Source organism: Dasypus novemcinctus, chromosome 2, assembly GCF_030445035.2.
Source record: "Dasypus novemcinctus isolate mDasNov1 chromosome 2, mDasNov1.1.hap2, whole genome shotgun sequence".
Lineage (NCBI taxonomy): Eukaryota > Metazoa > Chordata > Mammalia > Cingulata > Dasypodidae > Dasypus > Dasypus novemcinctus.
The window spans coordinates 38,113,043-38,131,774 of NC_080674.1; the positions used below are offsets into that span (position 1 = coordinate 38,113,043).

Here is an 18,732-nt window from a genome sequence, read left to right on the forward strand (position 1 = left end):
AAAATATTGATGACTGCTTTTACTCTTTTTTTGTTGTTTTTCTAAGTCTTCAAAATCGGTGTGGATCTTACACTGACAGCAACTCTTTCCAGCCACATTCCAAGTGTTTGGTAGACACATGTGGCTAGTGGCCACCATATTAGAAAGTATACATCTACACCCTGAGCACAAGATTTCCTCTCCCAGTGGTTCCAGAGGAACCTCTAGTGTCTAGATTTCCTTCCAAAGAGATTCTAATCCACTGCAAGGATACAACCTGTGCCTCTGATGTAAGCAATGAGTTTCTTACTCAGATGGCAGCAAAGTACTCAAAATACCCAGAACTATGGGGTACAGGAAAGCCAAGTAAGCCTGGCCCAATTCAGTGTGAAAGGTATCGGAAGCTCACAGCCACTAGGCAGAGTGGGTGGAGAGAGTAAATCCTCACCCTTTTCATTTGGGAGCTCTGGTCTTTGCAGCTTCTGGAATTCCTCTGCCCCGTCTCCTGAGTCTACCTGCCTGGACCCCTGTGCTCGACTTCCATACTTGCAGCAATCAATGTGTGTTTTTCCTTGGGTTTTCTTTTTTGTGTGAATCTGTCAGATTTAACCAGCTTCATTTTGATTCCCTAAATTTTAACAGTAATGATAATGTCACATGATCAATCTCAACTCTCACTAATTCTTTGCTTTCTGAGGGCATGGACTGCACTGTCTCTGACAAATTCCTGTAAAACCTACATTTGTGCAGACCACCAAGTTTTCTGACCAGATTGGTACCATATAGGAGTCAGACGTAGATAAAGATGTTTATTAGGTTTATCTGCTTAAAGGAGAGACACAAACAAGATAGAAGCTCATTTCTTTCTTGCATAACATCCAAAGGTAGTTGATTCAGGGCTGGTATAGTGGTTTTGCTCCATGGGTTTGTTGGAAATTTGTTGCTCTGTCATTCATTCCTAGGATATTGCCTTTGCCCACATGGTCCAACGTGATTTAGCAATAGGATTAGTTTCCGAGAGAAGCATGGCAACAGGGAGAGGTAGAAGCCAAGTCTTGTCCTTCTAGGCCATATTTGGAAGGTGCTTTCATAACTTCTGCTCCCACCCCATTGGCCAGGATTTAGCTACATGGCTATACCTAGCTGCACTGGAAGTTGGGGATAAGAGATCCTTATTCTGGGGGACCTTTTCTAGCTAAAATTCAGTAGTTCAGTGAGTGGATGTGGCTCAAATGGTTGAGCACCTATTTCCCAGATGTGAGGTCTGGGTTCAGTTCCTGTTGCCTCCTAAAAAAAGGCAAAACAAATGAAAAAAAACAAGTCAGGGGAGCCGATGCAGTTCAGTGGTTGAATGCCAGCTTCCCACATATGAGGTCCCGGGTTCAAGCCCCAGACCCCGGTACCTCAAAAAGGAAAAAAGAAAAAAAAAAGACTCAGTAGTTCAGTTAAAAGGAAGAAATGGATAGTGACTGACAACTAGCAGCCTCTGTCTTCTGTAAAGAAATGTATTCTTCCATAGGTTAGTTGCTGTTGTCGCATATATAGCACTTTGTAATAAACATAGGCCGTCAACGTTCTCATTGAGATGTGGAAGTTAATGAGGAGATTAAAAAATACAGATGTAGGCTGTGGTTACTTATGTTTGAATGGGTAGGATAGAGAATGACTAAAATTAAGGCCAGACACTTTAATTTGACATAAAAATCTTATTGACCATGAAAGTGACATGACAGTGAATTAGGTATTAGATATCTTAAGAAAGTCTAGACAGCCAGTTGTCCTTGTTCCTTTGGCCTTCCTAAGTTTGATTCTCTTTCACGGTCTCAGCTGGCTCTTTTATTCTATGACATTCAGCAGTACTCCTATGTCATTGTCACCACTGTAAGTCTGGTGAGAAGAGAGGTAAATGGTAATTGTAGATAGAAAACAGAAGAGGGAGGAAGTTGTTGAGTGTGAATACATGAGAGAAGATATATGAAAAGGTTTCTCCTGGAAAAAAAGCTGCAACAGGCTCTGCTGAATTGGTTTACCAGTCTAGAATACTTTGGGGGGGGGGTATTCTGGAAAAGCTTTCCTGAATGATGAATGATAATCCTGTATTGTGTTACTATGAGTGTCACTGCAGCATCTCTTGTTGATCCATCTCTGACATTTCAGGATGAACTGCCATAGCAGCATGATAGGACAGGAGTGAAGATTGTTCTTCCCTGAAGAAGAGCCTACAAATACATCCCCCTGCCTTCTGGCCCTGGGCTGTTTTCATCTACTCACCCTCTTTCGCCAGCTCTAGTTTTGGTTTGTTTTGCTGACTTCACTAATGAAGTTACTGCCAGGGCAAGAGTGACCTCCCTGGGGACTGGACCAGAGAGTCTGAGTCCCAAGGCCCACTTCGACAGCATGCTCTCCCAGTCAGCTATCTGGGTTTGCCTGAGTGGCTCTCATCCCCTCCCCTCCCCTCCTGCAGCAGCCTGTGGTTGCCATGGAACCGCCGGACTGTCTCCACTTCCAGCTAGATTGATTCTGCAGCGGTGCCAGAGATAGCTTCTGTGGCAATCTTGCCAAAGCTGAGACCCTTAAAAGCAGCTTTTCTCCTTTTTCAGAGTTGGAATGATGCCCAAAGCCTCTCCTCTATGTACTCCCCCCACCCCTCTCCCCAGTTGTATTAGTGGACTTGGGTGCCTTTGGAGTGCTGCTCTGACCATCTGCTCATCATCTCGGCTTATACCAATTTGGCCCTCTGATAATGAAAGAAGCCAAAAATAGCAGTGGAGAAGCAGGGGCTTTTTGATGTTTACTTGTACACTACAGCAGTTTGCAGGTTGAATGGAGGCCAGCATAAAGTGACTGGCTTCTTTATATTAGTTAGTCACCCACTCAGAGAGCAAAACTTGCTGTCTCACTGTGCTTTGTCCCTGGGTGTCTGGGGTGTGATGTCGTCGTGAATTTACAAAGGACCAACACACATTTTACTGTGGAGCACATTTTGGAAACCAGTCCAGCCCAAAATATATTGAGAAGGTTTCATAATTTCTTCCATTAACTTCTGGAAAAATTTCTTTACAATTTCCCCCCCCCCCCATTGAAACCATTTATTGCAAAGGTTCTTAACCTTTTTTGTTCCATGGACCCCAGTCAAGTGAAAACCACAGACTCCTTACTAAGTCCACACTATACTGTGTATTATTTAATAAATACATCACACCTGCACCAACACGTCCCCACAAGAATAACATTTATTTTGAATTTTAATTTAAGCTCATGTACCCCTTCTTAAGAACCCCTGATTTACTGAGATTTAGGTATTTAAAATGAATATATGAGATCATTTGTATGTCTCTCTAGTTTAGGTTTTGCATTTTCCTAGTCTGAATATTAGAACTCTGTTTAGCATAATTCTATCAAAACAGAGATGAAAAAGACTCAAGGCATTGATCTTGGAATTTGTTCCATGCATTTGGCTAGGCAGATTGGGTAAAAAGATTGCTAAATTCGAATATCCAAAGGGAGGGCAGTATGTTTAAATAGTTTTCTCACCTCTTGAAGGGATAAAAGTCATCAGAATTGACCCATCCTTAGAGATCAAGTTGTCCTGGAATGTCAAAGTTAAAAAATCAATTAATAATAAATTCCAATGACTCAGCTGGATGACATTGTTTATTGTCAGGTAAAAAAAGTAATAAATTACTTAGTCATCACATTTCTCTCAATTAAATTATTAAAACATCAGAAGTTGAAATGGAACTCCTTTAATTGTAAAAGTATTTTATTTTGCCAGCAATGTTTGAAACTCCTACCTATATAACAATGCTATTTTTCAATAAAGCACAAATCAATGTGAGGTTTTGTTAAACCCAAGGACCTATAAATCCAAGCTGATTTTTCTCACTATGTTTTGCAGTTTTTAGGTAGTCCCTGGGTCTGTAGTTTTCTCTTTTTTTTTTTCACATTTTATATTTACTCAAGTGAGCACAAAGTGGGAAGATGGCATGCTGAGCTGCCAGTTGGGAGAACTGGGTGCACTATAGGGAGTGGCTTGTCAGGTCTTAGGGGCAGAAGCCACAGTGGGAGGCAGAGGAGAACACAAACCCAGGGATCTGCCCTTTGCTTGCTATGTGACTTCAGGTCAGGGAGATCACTTTATCTCTCTGAACCTCATTTTGCTTTTGGATTTCAGGTTTTCTTCATCCAAAACAAACAAACAAAAATAAGGCAGGAGAGTAAATATAGAAGTACAAGTCAAAGTGGGAAAAGATTCACGTCCATGAACTTCAACTAAGGCATGAAGGAACAGGTAGAGAAAATAATCCAGGCAGGAAACATCTTGTATCTGATAAGACAAGATTGTGCCAGGACTCTGGAGACTGAAGGGACAGGGGATTAGTTTAGCAGCTGCTGAAACAAACACCATAGAAGGGGCTGGCTTAAACAATGGGATTGGCACACAGTTTTGAGACTAAGAGAAGTAGAAAACCGAGGCATTGGCAAGACAAGGTTTTCTCCCCTAAGACTGGTGTTCTGGGGCTGGTTGCTAGCAATCCCTGGGGCCCTGGCTTTTCTGGCATAGAGCAGTGCACTTGGCAGTGTCTTTTCCTTTTTCTTCCAGATCCCAGGTTCTGTTTACTTGCAGCTTCTACCCGTTCCTAGTAGCTTTCTCTCTGGGGCCTTCTCAGTAAGATCTCCAGTAATAAGATTAAGAAACATCTTGAATCAGACACCTTAACTAAAAATAATGTCTTCAATACCTTCTGTTTACAATGGGTTCATAGCCACAGGAAGGGCTTAAGATGAACACATATTTTCTGGGATTCATAATTAACACAGTGTTGGAATCCAGACCAAAGATCTTGGGCAGAAATGAAGTCAAGCCAGATGATAAGGGAACCAAAGCCAGGCCCTAGGCACGGGTCTGGGGAGGAGGTACCAGCAACTTAAATGAAGCAGAAGACCGAGCTTCTGTAAGAAAGGGATTCTTTATTGGTTTCCCGGGCTCCTGGCTGCCCATGGCCTGAGTCTGCGAAAGGCAAGAAAGATGAGGGGAAGTGAGACACCAGGCAGCTCCTGAGAGTCAAGGAAGGAAGAACACCATTCAAATGTTATCCCCTCTCCTTAATAATGAAATTCCATTCTGAAGCAGGGCAGAAGAGGGTGTTCCATCCACCGATGTGTTATTCCGGCCTTTTGAAGATCTCTTTCTCCAGCTAACTATGTGGTCAACGCAAGACTTCATCATTTTAAATGTTATGCTTCTATGAAGATGTGTGAATTTTTGGGACTCTAAACATATTCTTGTTCATCGGTACATTATAATTTAAGGACTTCTTTATCTCTTCTTTGGATTGCTCTTAGTAGGCAGATGCAACAATTAATTAATTAAGTTACTCAGCACCCTAGTGCATTGAACAAACAAACTAGATTTGGTAAACATTTGAATGTGACATTTATACTGTGGTGGTGGTGGTGGGGGCAGTCCTAGCACAGCCTGCTGTCTTTCCCTGGGACCCACAAACACATCCTGTGCTCAGGACCTGGTGTGCCAGCCTCCTGGGATAAAGCACAATCCCCTAAAAGATAAGGGACTGCCAGTGCATTCCTTCCCTTGTTGTCCTGAGCATATGTAAACATTCACTGGAGACAGTCTGACTCTGGTGCTCATGTTTTCAACGTTCAGCTCACAGTGTGGTGGTATATCTGTCCCTTGTGGGGAGAGAAAGGAATTTCTCCACCGCGGCAGCACACGACAAACAGAAGAGAGGGGCTCTGTGTGTATAACAGCTCCTGCATCACGGATCGGAACCCGCTGGCTCTGGGAAACTGATGCCCACTAGTGAAACTCACCTTGCTCTCTATCTTCTCTATGTGAGTAAAACATCTTCCATCAAAGCCTCTGTGAGTCAGGCTTTTGCCAGCGATCCCGAAACCTGTACTGGAGAGGGTCATCATCTCTTTAGATGTCTCTTCTTCCGAAGTGTTTTTAAAGGAGTGAAAATAGCCCTTTGTAAATGGGAATGGTAACCCAGGAATGTCTAATTTGTAATGCAAACTTGAAATATTGTTTATCAACATGTGTTTCCTTAAAACAATTAGAACTTAGCTCTGTGAGTCTGCTCAATTTGCTTAAGTCATATCAGTGAGATTATGTAATATTTGTCCTTAAGTGATGGACAGTGGCTTACTCCACTCAATGTCTTCAAGATTCATCCATGTTATGCCAAGTGTTAATGCCTTTTTCCTTTTTACAGCTGAGTAATATTTCATTGTCTGTATTATATATACCTCAGTTTGCTTATCTATTCATCTGTTGATGGATACCTGGGTTGCTTCCAACTTTTGGCAATAGTGAATAATGCTTCTGTGAACATTGGTGCACATATATCTGCTACTGTCCTTACTTTCAATTTTTCTGGGTATATACCCAGCAGTGGGATTGCTGGATTCTATGGCAGTTCTATAGTCAGCTTCCCGAGGAACCGCCAAACTCTCCTCCACAATGGCTGCACCATTCTACATTTCCACAGCAGTGGATGAGTGTTTCCTTTCCTCCACATCCTCTCCAACACTTGTAGCCCTCTGTTTTCTTAATACCTGCCAGTCAAATAGGTATAAATGATATCTCATTGTACTTTTCATTTGCGTTTCCCTAATAGCTAGTGAGCTATTTTGAGCTATTATGTTGAGCATATTTTCACGTGCTTTTTAGCCATTTGTATTTCTTTAGAGAAGTTTCTATTCAAATCTCTTGCCCATTTTTTAAATGGGTTGTCTTTTTATTTTTGAGATCTAGGATTTCTTTATATATGCTGGCTATTAGGCCGGTATCGGATATATGGTTACAAAATGTTTTCTCCCATTGAGTAGGCTGTTTTTTCACTTTCTTGACAAACTCCTTTCAAGTACAAAGGTTTTTTAATTTTGAGGACGTCTCATTTATCTATTTTTTCTTTCATTGCCCATGTTTTGGGTGCAAAATTTATGAAACCACCTCCTACTACAAGATCTTGTAGATGCTTCCCTACATTATCCTCTAGGAGTTTTATGGTCTTGGCTCTTATATTTAGAGATTTGATCCATCTCCTGTTAATTTTTGTGTAGTGTGTGAGATGGTGATCCTCTGCCTTTCTTCTAGATGGATGTGGACATCCAGTTCTCCAAGCATGTTTCAGTGTTCATCCCTGTTGTAGCATGAGTCTTCCCTACGTACAGGTGAATGACGTTCTAGTGTGAGTATCCATTTGTTTATCCATTCATCTGTTGATGGGGATCTGGAGTGCTTACAACTTTTGGCTACTGTAAATATTGCTGCTATGAACTTTGGTGTATAAGTATATATTTGAATCTCTGTTTACGATATAAAACCAAAACCAAAACAAAACAACAAAACACAATTAGACCTATTGGCACCATTTGAAATATTAAACTGTGTAAAAGATCAGAGTATTGAAATATGAAAGCACAAAATATGGATCCTGACAATAGGCATCTTGCTATAGGCAACAATTTAAAAAGTGTGCATTTATTCTTTACTAACAGTATGCTTAAGTGCTTGCTCTCTGGGGCCCCATGTGAGCAACTCCAGCAGGTGGTGGGAAAAAATGTAGCAGGATTTCAAAATGCATGAGCAAGTCACATTGCTGAGAAACAAAAAGATTTGTCTACTTAGTTTACGTAGATGTTGGGACACTTTTCCCCAGAGCTTAGGGACTCAAAACTAGAGATTGCTAGATGAAATCTTATTCCACTTATTTCAGCATCCAGATGCCTCTAATTCAGAAGGCAGAAAATGCTAGTTATTGAGACTCCATCTGAGCTGTCCAATATGGTAGCCAAATTTAAATTAATTCAAATAAAATAAAGTTAAAAATTCAGGTCTCCAGTTGCACTCGCTCTGTTTTACGGGCCCCAAAACCACATGTGGCTAGTTTCTACTGTACTGGATGGTACAGAAATAGAACATCCTTGCAGTCGATCCTATTGGGGAGTGCTGTTGAGTCTAGCTCATGGCATCTGAGTACATGTTCACACTGGAGTCTCATAATTAGAAATCTATAAGCCTTTGGTGGAATCTTCACCAATAGTATATGTATTTTTTTTTTTAAATTGCATTCACTGGAATCTGAACTTGGATTGATGAAACTCTAGGGGAAATTAATTCTTGAAGGATCAAGATATTAAAAAACTTAATAAGATGATCTCTGCCCATAAAATAGATGCAAAATGAATAAATAAGTTCATGGGAAAAGTTGTTGTGGGAAGTCCCTCGCATATAATTAAGATAAAACTTAGAAACAATCTAAAATTTAAAATTGAAGCTCTGCAAGATAAAACCCGTCAATGCCCATTGTCTTAATTAGAGACCTTAGAGACTATTGAAAGGCACAAGGCTTTTCCTTCCGTTCTTGGCCAAGCATGTGCCAGGACTGCATTTAGAGATCATTAATGCATCCTGGATGTATACTTTCTGGACCAGAGATATGTTATAGGTAAGCTCAGCTTCCTTGCCTTCATCCATTATTGACCGGTTCATTTGTCGAGAAGAAAATTCTGAATAAAGAAGAATTATTGGAGCCCAAATTACATAACCTATTACAGTTACTAGCATTTTGAATTAGCAAAGAAAACACATGAGAATAAGTTTCACTTTTTCTTATTACTGGTATAGTCATCAGTTTTCATTAGAGAATTATTTCACAAAGTCACAAGAAAGCTTAGCACATGATTTAACCCCAGCCAAATTTTTTTTTCCGTAAATAACCCAGGCACACAGAGGATTTTATTGGGCCATTCCTCAAGTCATTGGCCCGTGGTTGAAAGCTGCTTTGACAATAGAGATGGTAAATTTGACTTTGTTGAGTAGAGGATTTCAGGCTAAAAGTAAGTATGGAGGATTAAAAGTGGAGGCCAGAAGCCAAGCTTATCACCTGGGAATTTCTTAAGTGAGTGGGAATCTAGCATTCTCAGCATATTAGGTAAACACTGCAAGATGCATGAGCAGATTTTCAACCTCAGAACCTGTGGCAGTTTGAGATTATTTGTGAATCCCAACAAGAGAGATTATGTTTATAAACTAATCTATTCTTCTAGGTATGATACCCTTTGAATGCATTAGATTCAGCTGACATATCTTGATTAAATTACCTGTTAGGATTAGGGCTTTAATTCTACCATGTCAGTAAGATGTGACTCAGAGTTGAGGTCCCGCCCCCTTGGTGGGCTAATATAAATGGAAAGTCACTCAAGAAGACACATAGACGAGCAGAGAGCTCTGTCATGTTTGACCCTGGACCCCAGAGAGAGCTGAGCCATTTGCCTGATAGTTTGCATCTGAGAAAGCCAGGAAAGAAATGAGCCTTATAACAGATTGATAGAGGAAGTCCTGAGAAACAAGCCCTATGCCAGCCTATAGCTGAGATTGGAAGAAGCTGGGACCACGGAGACTTAACAGGAAGAAGGAAGGAGAGACCAGGCAGCAATTGCTCACCATCTTCCTTCAACACATGGCAGCTAACTTTGGTGAGAAAGCAGCCTTGAATAGGACTCTTTAGGGCTTTGTAACTGTAAGCTTTTACCTCAAGTAAATACCTTCTATAAAAGCCAACAGATTTCTGGTACTTTGCATCAGCACCCCTTTGGCAGACTAATACAGAAACTTTCTTGGGAGTCAATATATTTAACTACCATGAGGATTTACCAGGGAGATGTGACAGCAAATGAGTCATGTGCAAACAGCATTTGCCTCTCAGAGGAGAAAATTGGTACTGAAGAATGCTTCACACTCAGTTTTCTAGGTGCTAATAATCTGTGGAGAGAAAGTACAGAGATTTTTCCACTTTAAATAATTAAAGCATAATGAAGAATCTCTTGAGGTGATTTTGTTTTATCTGATGAAGAATGTAGAATGACTTCCATGGTCTTTTATTTTTATTTCAATCCCAGTTTAGCATGTTGATAAGATTTGTATCAACATGTCAATGAATTACAGTCATATATTTGTGCAAGGGTGTGTGTACTCAATCCTCAAGGAAAAGCATTGTGAAAGAGTCTCTACAGTTAATGAGACTGTGAAGTCTTTTTCAGCAATATATCCTTAAATTATATCTTATATTTTATTTGAATTGGTTAGAGAAATTCCTGAACTCACACCTTAAAAGATGTAAGAAGTTACTTTGAACAGATAGGGCTTGGGAAATAAATGATAAAGCTCCACTCTTAAACCATTTAAGCCTGTGAAAGAGAGTATATTAGTTTACCTATTGCTTAAAGACAAATGGTCCCAAAATTTAGTGGCTTAAAACAATATATATTGGTTATCTCATGGTTTCTGTGAGTCAAGAATTTAGGAGCAGCTCACCTGGGTGGTTCTGGCTCAAGGTCTCTCATGAGGTTGTGATTGAGATATTGACTGAGACTTTAGCTAAAGACATCTAAAGAATTGACTTGGGCCAAAGGATCTGCTTCCAAGCTCACTCATGTGGCTGTCAGCAAAGTGTCTCAATTCTTCAAGGGATGCTGAATCCATTTACTTGTTACATGTGGGTCTCTCCTTAAGGAAGTTTGAGTGTCTTCCCAAAATGGTCTTCAGCTTCCTCCATAGCAAGTAGTATAAGAAAAAGGGCATGAAGCAGAAGTCACAGTATCCTTTATGGCCTATCCTCAGAAGTAACACACCATTACTTCTGCTGTATCCTATTGGTGACTTAGACCAAGTGGACAATGTAGAGGGGACTACCCAACAGTGTGAACACCAGGAGGTGAGGATCATTGGGACCATATGGCAGCTTCCTACCACAAAGAGTATGATCCGGAGAAGTAACAAACTTTATTTTCATAGGTGATGTAGAAAATTGGGCTATAGGTATTTCACTTAAGCGATTAGGAGACAAATTTTCATTTTATTTCACATTCTTGATGAACATTATCATGGATTGACAACCTCCCTGGACATAAATCCATAGATTTGTGTCATTGTTCTGCTCCTCTATTTCATAGGAATGATACTGTAAGAAATAGTTACACTAGTGTATGTTGGCATTATGCAGACTGAAGATATTTTACAATTTTTTTCTTTTAAAAACTATATGTAAAGGAAGTTTATGCATCTCTAATGACTTGGTATGACCTGATGATCAACTATAATGAGTTGAAAGCTTGGATATTTGCTACGCTATGAGTGCATTTTTCTTTTTTCAGGACTCTTGAGGCTTGACAGTGGTTCTTGTGTAGCCTCATGGGTTAAGAGGACTGAGTAGTTAAGTAGCCTTTAGATTTCCTTCTGAAAATGTGGGATGGCAACGAACTGCACAAAATGAGAAGATATGGTCTTGCTCCAAGTGAGGAGTTATGCCAAATGATGTATAAATAGCCAGAAACACTTTCATCAATTCTAGTGTTGGAAAGTCAGATGGATAAAAATTCCAAAACAATAAATTGTTTATAAAAAGCAAGATCAAAACAAGGAAACAAAAATGCAAATGTAGGTATCGATGACAATCCCAGTGTGGTTTACCTTGTATTTTTACCTTTCAGTAAAAACTAGTGCATGGAAACACACCTCCTGAACTGATGGATCCTGTAAGAGGCTCAGAGACCCATATCCACTCATTTTCAGGGACACAGATTTTAAAGTAGGAGTCCAGATGAGATCTACCATTGACTACAGGATATCAAATCAGATCTGAGTCCTACTATAGTCCTCATCTCATCTTCCTCCTCTCTATGTTTAGGTCAGCCTTGTTGAGAATTTGCATGGAACCTGTCTACTCTCTTTAGTCTTCATATACTTTCATAGGAAACTCCCTATCCATGACAAGAGCAGCAAATGGTAAATGTTCACTGGAAAAATATTCAATATCTGAGGTCGAGGCTCGCTGGGTGAGGAGTCTGCAGAGGGGCCGCAGGCAAGTAACGACGAGGGGAAGAACCCACTCAGAGATGAGGCTGATGGCGCAGGTCTGATTTAATGAGGAAGTGCTTGGCAATATAAGCCCGAGGGAACAGGGGTGGGGCTAGCATGGGGTGAGAGCGGATTGGTGAGCACGGGCAGAATACCCTTATATGGCCAGGAGATGCAGCGCTGCAGACTAGTGGGTGGAGACGGGGCAGAGGTGGGCCGGCGAGGGGGCGTAGCCGGGGGCAATGTGAGGGCGGAGTCACCCGTACCAGGCGGTGGGCGTAGTCACCCATTCCCGCCACCCCTCCCGGGCAGCTGTGGCACCTTACAGCTGCCCCGGGCTGGCCACAGAGGTTAACCATACCTCGGCCTGCTTCCTCTCCTCAAATATCCCAAATCTAGGGCCCATACCAGTTTTGGGGACAAAGAGATGATATCTTTATTTGATCAGGTATTGAACTGAGGTAAAAGAAATTACAATCAGTTTTATGGGACCTGCCTCAATTTTGTGGAACCACCAAGAGGAGAGTTAACTATCCCACCAAATTCTATTTTAAGGAAGGGTAGATTACCCCTCAGTGCCTAATGGATGGTGAATTTACTTTCTTATTTACTACAGAATCAGCTTCAGTTGAAACTTTTATAACTACAACATAAAATGTTGAATATCCTAGCGACTTAAGGTTAAGAGAAGCATTCAGTACAGCCTAACAGGAAAATCTGAGAATTCATCTGACAAGTTCTCTCTACATGCCATTCTTGGGAACCTAGGGATGGTGATGGTCATTTGCTTTATATTTAGAATCTTAAGTATCAAAATCAGAGAGGGACTATTTTAAATTTGTCAGAAGCACTGATGTTCCAGAAATATCTGGTGTCAGGAAAAACCCCACCAAATGCCTAGAAATGTAAAAGGAAGGCTTACAGAATTGAAAAGGGGGTTTAGAAAGAATTGGAGACATTTGAATTATATGTGTTATTTTGTGGTGTGAATATCTTCTATCATCGAGCTGCTGTGATAAATAAAACAAATTTTGTTTTTATTTTTGTTCACTCCCAACTTCAGAGAAAAGAACTTCAACACCTCATGTTCTTCAGCACTGCATGGAAAGAATAACAGTTCCATCGAAGACTCTCCACAAGGTTTAGTTCTTGGTGAGCTATTTCTGAAGTTAATGTGCACATAAGGGAAAGATTTCCCCTGCTTTGCAAGTCCTGTCTATTAAAGCTTTCTGCAATGAGGAGACGGTATTGCTGAATGATGTTTTTATTGTTTTTCTAAGAAATTGCCCATGTTTAATTAGGCCTCAGTTAACAGGCTTTGTGAAGTTAATTTAAAACAAGTGCTCAGCTGTGGCCAATAGACTATTGCTGAACTGGGAGCATCTCTCTGTAGTGAAGTCTGTCCCTCATAGTTATGCTGGATGGCTATCGTGGCCAGACAGGCCCCACTGTTCCTGCTTGGAAACAGCAAAACCGCCTGTTTGGGATAGGAATCTCCCCATCACACTGCCTAAGCTTACCCCATTCAGAGTGAAAGCTATACTAGTCTAGAGTGAGAAACTGGAATCTCGTCAAATGACTCAATCATAGTAACTTATATTTGTGAAAAGCATGCTAATGGGAAGTGGGTTTGGCTCAATGGATAGAGCATTCGCCTACCACATGGTAGGTCCAGGGTTCAAACCCAGGGCCTCCTGACCCATGTGATGAGCTGGCCCAGTGCTGTGCTCATGTGTGCAAGGAGTGCCCTGCCATGCAGGGGTATCTCCCGTGTAGGGGAGCCCCATGCGCAAGGGGTGTGCCCTGTAAGGAGAGCCACCCAGCGTGAAAAAAGTGCAGCCTATCCAGGGTGGCACCACATACACGGAGGGCTAACAACAAGATGATGCAACAAAAAGAGACACAGATTCCTGGTGCTGCTGACAAGAATACAAGTGGACACAGAAGAACACACAGCAAATGCACACCGAGAACAGACAACTGGGGGCGGGGGGGGAGGGGGGAAGGGTAGAGAAATAAATTTTAAAAAATCTAAAAAAAAAAAGCATGCTAACATCCATTAAAACATGCTAGAAAGCGTGTCATATTAGAAGCTGGAATGGACCTCTGAGAATGTCTGTTCCTAAGCCCACATTATCATATGAAGAAATAAAGGATCTGAGAGGGGGATCAACTTACCCAAGGTCACCTGAGTTTTAGAATGGGGACCAAAACCCAAGTCTTCTAATTTTGAGTCTTCTGTTTATAATCGCTGAGAGAGCCGGCCATGGCTTTTCCCCTGCCACTCCCCGCTCTGAAGCTCATTGCCTTCAAGAGCTGGCTAGGTGGGCTGGTGAGAGCGGTCAGGCTCACCGCTGTTCTCAGGGCATACTGAGGGCAGAGGACAGGGCTTGGGAGGTGGGACATGAGAGGAAAGACCTTGTTGTATAATTCAGCAAAATAGAGGGACACCACGCCTTTGCCTAAAAGTTGTCCTTCTAATGCCTTGGTCTTCAGGAAGTTTCCCTCTCTATTTCCTCATCCAGGAACTCATTGACTTTTTTTTTTAGTCATTCCCTGTGAATAACAACCTAGAGGTCACCCTCCTTGTCCATCCCATTTCCTTCCCTTTCCACTCCCACATGGTCTTTTACCTTTGCTTCTTCTTAGTTTGTTCCCCTTTAGTTTTCCCCGCTTCAACATCTTCTCCACTTATAGCATAAATTGACTAGTTTTCTGAGTTTCACAGGTTTGTTATGATGATTGAGTGAAAACATGCACTTTTGAGAAGAATGTAGTCCTTAGAGGGTAGCTATTTGTAATGTTCTTATTCTATTTGTTTTCTTACCTTCCTTTTGCTCTATAAAAGAAGTTTTATTATTTTTTTAATGTCCTCATTTAACACACTCTTATCATCCCCTGTCACTGAGCTCTCCATTCCACTTGGATTGCTCTATCTGTGTTCACCCTCTTTTGTAGCTCTGACACAACCGATGAGAAGCTGCTGTTCCATAAGGTCCTTCACCTCTTTCTTGGGAAAGAGAAAGCATTTGACTTTAAGATATTATTTCAAAAATTCACATTATGTCTCCAAAATAGTTGTGTAATATTTACTTGGATGGAGTTATATAATTTCCTCAACAGCTGTAAAAAGTCATTTTAGCTTTCATTTAACATTTTCAGACTTTATAGAATATATATTTCTAAAATCCTTGGATTCTAAAATCTTTGAGATGGATGTGGGTTTTTGGGTAAAAGTCAAAAGATGTTTTGATAAAAAAGAATTAAAATAAATAATGACTTTTTATAAAAATAACTTTACATATAAAGAACTTACAGAGAGTTACTTCAGATATGAATCATAATGGGAAATTAGAGTGATTGTCAGTTATCTTTACAGATGCTTATTAGGGAACAAACATTTAAAAATATTCATGAATTTTGAGTGGATCTATAACATACAGGTAAGAGCTGCACATGAAGAAAGAAATTTATGAAGTAGGGTATATGTAAGCAAAACGTATTGGAAATGGGATAAATGTTCTAGTAGATTGCCAGAAGCTGATTTAAGAAAGGACTTTGTGTGTACTGTCTGCCATAAAGACAGTTTCAATTGAAGACCAGAATAGAAATGGCCTGGTTTACAATATGGCCACATTTATTTTCAACAGAAATGTAATTTCCTTTTCTAAACTGTGAAGCAAAACAAGCAAAATGGTGCTACTTATTTCTCAAATACTTTTGCTACCCCTCTTTAATTCTCAATCACTAGCAATATTCCAGCTTCCTATTTAAGGTCCTGAAGAAAACCATAGACCACAAAAGCAAACAATAATGTCTGATATAAAAGTACCATCATCAGTGAGAATGGGGATGGAAATTAAAAAAAAAAGATTGTGAAGAATGAAACTTAAGGGAGGCTGGAAAGACATGAGGAAACTTATATCACTGCACTGTTATGAGCTTGCCTCTTCTGAACCAGTCTCCTAGTGGGAACATTTTAATATGGTTGAAGCTTAGATGTTTCTACAGTGATGTGACACAAAGGCTGCATCTAGAAGGTACTCTGTGGTCATAATGATTTGGTGATTTCTACCTTCTTGATTGCATCAAACCCTTCTATCTGTGTGACAGAGATGAGCACAGCAGCCAAATCCTTTGACTCAAGGGAGGGAACAACTCGTCACATTTTCTTAAGCTTCCTGTGGGATCTATTTCTGTTTTGAAATAAATTCTGTTCAGCAATTGTGGTATATTTTATTTGAAGCCAATAATTAATCTGTCCCTTTCTAGAGCTCAAACAGATGAAACTATGATTACTTTAGAAAAAAAAAGTTTGAATTTTTTTTTAGAAAGGTTAAAATTGACCTAGGTGGCACTTGAATGTGGACTTGAACTAGAACGCATGGTTGAGTTCAAGTTGCACCTTCCTTTGTGAATTGGATAGGTTAGCTAACCTCTTGGTGTTTCACTTGCCTCATCTATGGATTTCATAAGCATGGGCAAGTATTAAATAAGATGATAATTACCAAGCAATGGCATAGTGCCAGCATGTAGTAAGTGCACTATGAATGTCACTTCAGATGGTGATGCTATGGATCCCTTCAGTGAACTCTCCACAGTGCCTTATTATTCCCTTTTAAGAGTACACATCATGCAAAATTGCCATTACTTGTTTTTTTGTTTTGTTTTTTTTAATTTTTTTATTTTTTATTGACTTTGTAATAATATTACATTAAAAATATATATGTGAGGTCCCATTCAACCCCACTCCCCCACCCCCCCTTCTCCCCCCCCCCAACAACACTCGTTCCCATCATCATGACACATCCATTGGATTTGGTAAGTACATCTTTGGGCACCTCTGCACCTCATATACATTGGTTCACATCATGGCCCATACTCTCCTCTATTCCATCAAGTGGGCCCTGTGAGGATTTACAATGTCTGGTGATTACCTCTGAAGCACCATCCAGGGCAGCTCCATGTCCCAAAGACGCCTCCACCTCTCATCTCTTCCTGCCTTTCCCCATACCCTTTGTCCATTATGTCCACTTTTCCCAATCCAATGCCACCTCTGCTATGTGGACATTGGATTGGTTGTGTCCATTGCACCTCTATGTCAAGAGGAGGGTCAGATTCCACCTGGATGCTGGATGCAATCCTCCCATTTTCAGTTGTAATCACTCTAGGCTCCATGGTGTGGTGGTTGTCCTTCTTCACCTCCATCTTAGCTGAGTGTGGTAAGTCCAATAAATCAGATTGTAGGTGCTGGAGTCTGTTGAGGCTCAGGATCTGGCTATCACATTGTCAGTCCAGAGATTCAAATCCCCTAAATATATCTTAAACCCCAACATTAACTGCACCTCCAGCACATTAGCATGAAAGTCTTATGAAGGGAGATCCCATCTGAGTCCAGATTCATCACACATAAACACCATTTCCAAAGAGGGGCCATCTGCCCTGGTAGTTAACCCCATCGGCCATGACCATAACTCCCATGGGTCTCTTTAGCCCTCAAAGGAACCAATATCTGGGGGTTGTATCTGCTTTATCTGTCTCTCTGACTCTGCTCAGTTGTGCATGAGGGCAAACCTTCTGCCAGCCTCCAGACTCTTTTTTAGAAACTCGTAGCCATATAAACTCATTTCTCCTTTCCATTTCCCCCTTACTTTAGGTCAAACAGCATTTTAAAGTCATGGTATTTTATGTAGACATGGATATTCTGCTGATCCGCATTGAACCTTCCGTATAAGGTCATTTTCCAGTTGCATCATCAGTTGGTAGTTGATAGTGGTCCCTCGTTGCCAGGGAGGCTCATCCCCGGGTGTCATGTCCCGCGCTGGGGGGAAGGCATTGCATTTACATGCTGAGTTTGGCTTCGAGACTGGCCACATTTGAGTAACATGAAGGCTGACAGAAGGAAATTCCCAGGCACAAAGTTGCTCTAGGCCTTGTTCTTATTTTGGGTTTATCAGCTCACAAGCATAGTCATTAGCATCTGGGGCTCACTGTTGAACCCTCACTCCCTCCCGGTCCCCACCACTGTACCTGGGAGACTGTCGCTGCTCCCCTAGGGACCACGACAGAGCACCACTGGCCAGGAACCCAGTACCCCCCCTACTGTGGTTTTTAATTGTTGCCACTATGAGTATATCCAAACATTACCATGCACCCTGGACATATGTTCTGTACAGCTCCCTGTCAGTCATATATCACCTGTCATTGGTATCCCATACCAGTATCCCTCCATTGCCATTGTTGAAACACTCTGTGATCCAGAACTCCCCGAAATTTGAAGCCCAATATAATGTCATGGTCCCTTACTAGGGAATGGCATATAGCGATGAGTTTAAAGGATAGATAAAGAACTTGGATAAAGTTAGATAAAGAACTTAGATAAAGAATGTTGACTTGAAAAAATTCCACATCCTATTTTCCCCCCCCCCCCCCCTAATTATTCAGCTTTTCTTCACAGGAGTCCTAGACCACAGCAATGTATATATATAATATACAGCACTCCCACACATCCACCAGAAAACCTTTTCTCTTCCACAGTGATACTCTTACGCCCTATTCATATCATATTTACTTAAAGTGATGTACAGAGTCTGAGACATTAGCTTTCTAACAAGGTGACATCTGTGCTTACATTATGGTGCATACTTTAGGATACACAGTTCTTTACATTTTTAGTTATCCTATGTTTTACATTATGGTTTACATTATCAGTCTGTCATCTCCTATATGTTATGGTGTAATATTACATGTTTTATATCCATCTTTGTGTACTCTCAAGAAACTCCTCTCTTACCCCCCATTTACTTTGGTTCCACACATTTAATGTCCATTTTCCCTTCCACCTTGGTGCCCTCAGTGATAGCCAA

At 40.9% G+C, this 18,732-nt stretch overlaps 1 long non-coding RNA gene across 1 annotated transcript; it reads left to right on the forward strand.

Moving 5' to 3' along the window:
* Positions 1 to 5,709: 5,709 nt before the first annotated feature.
* LOC101445120 (uncharacterized) lies at positions 5,710 to 11,788 on the forward strand. The gene is made up of 3 exons (XR_001118301.4): positions 5,710 to 5,835; positions 7,103 to 7,196; positions 11,697 to 11,788. It is a non-coding gene; the product is annotated as an uncharacterized lncRNA (long non-coding RNA).
* Positions 11,789 to 18,732: the final 6,944 nt, after the last annotated feature.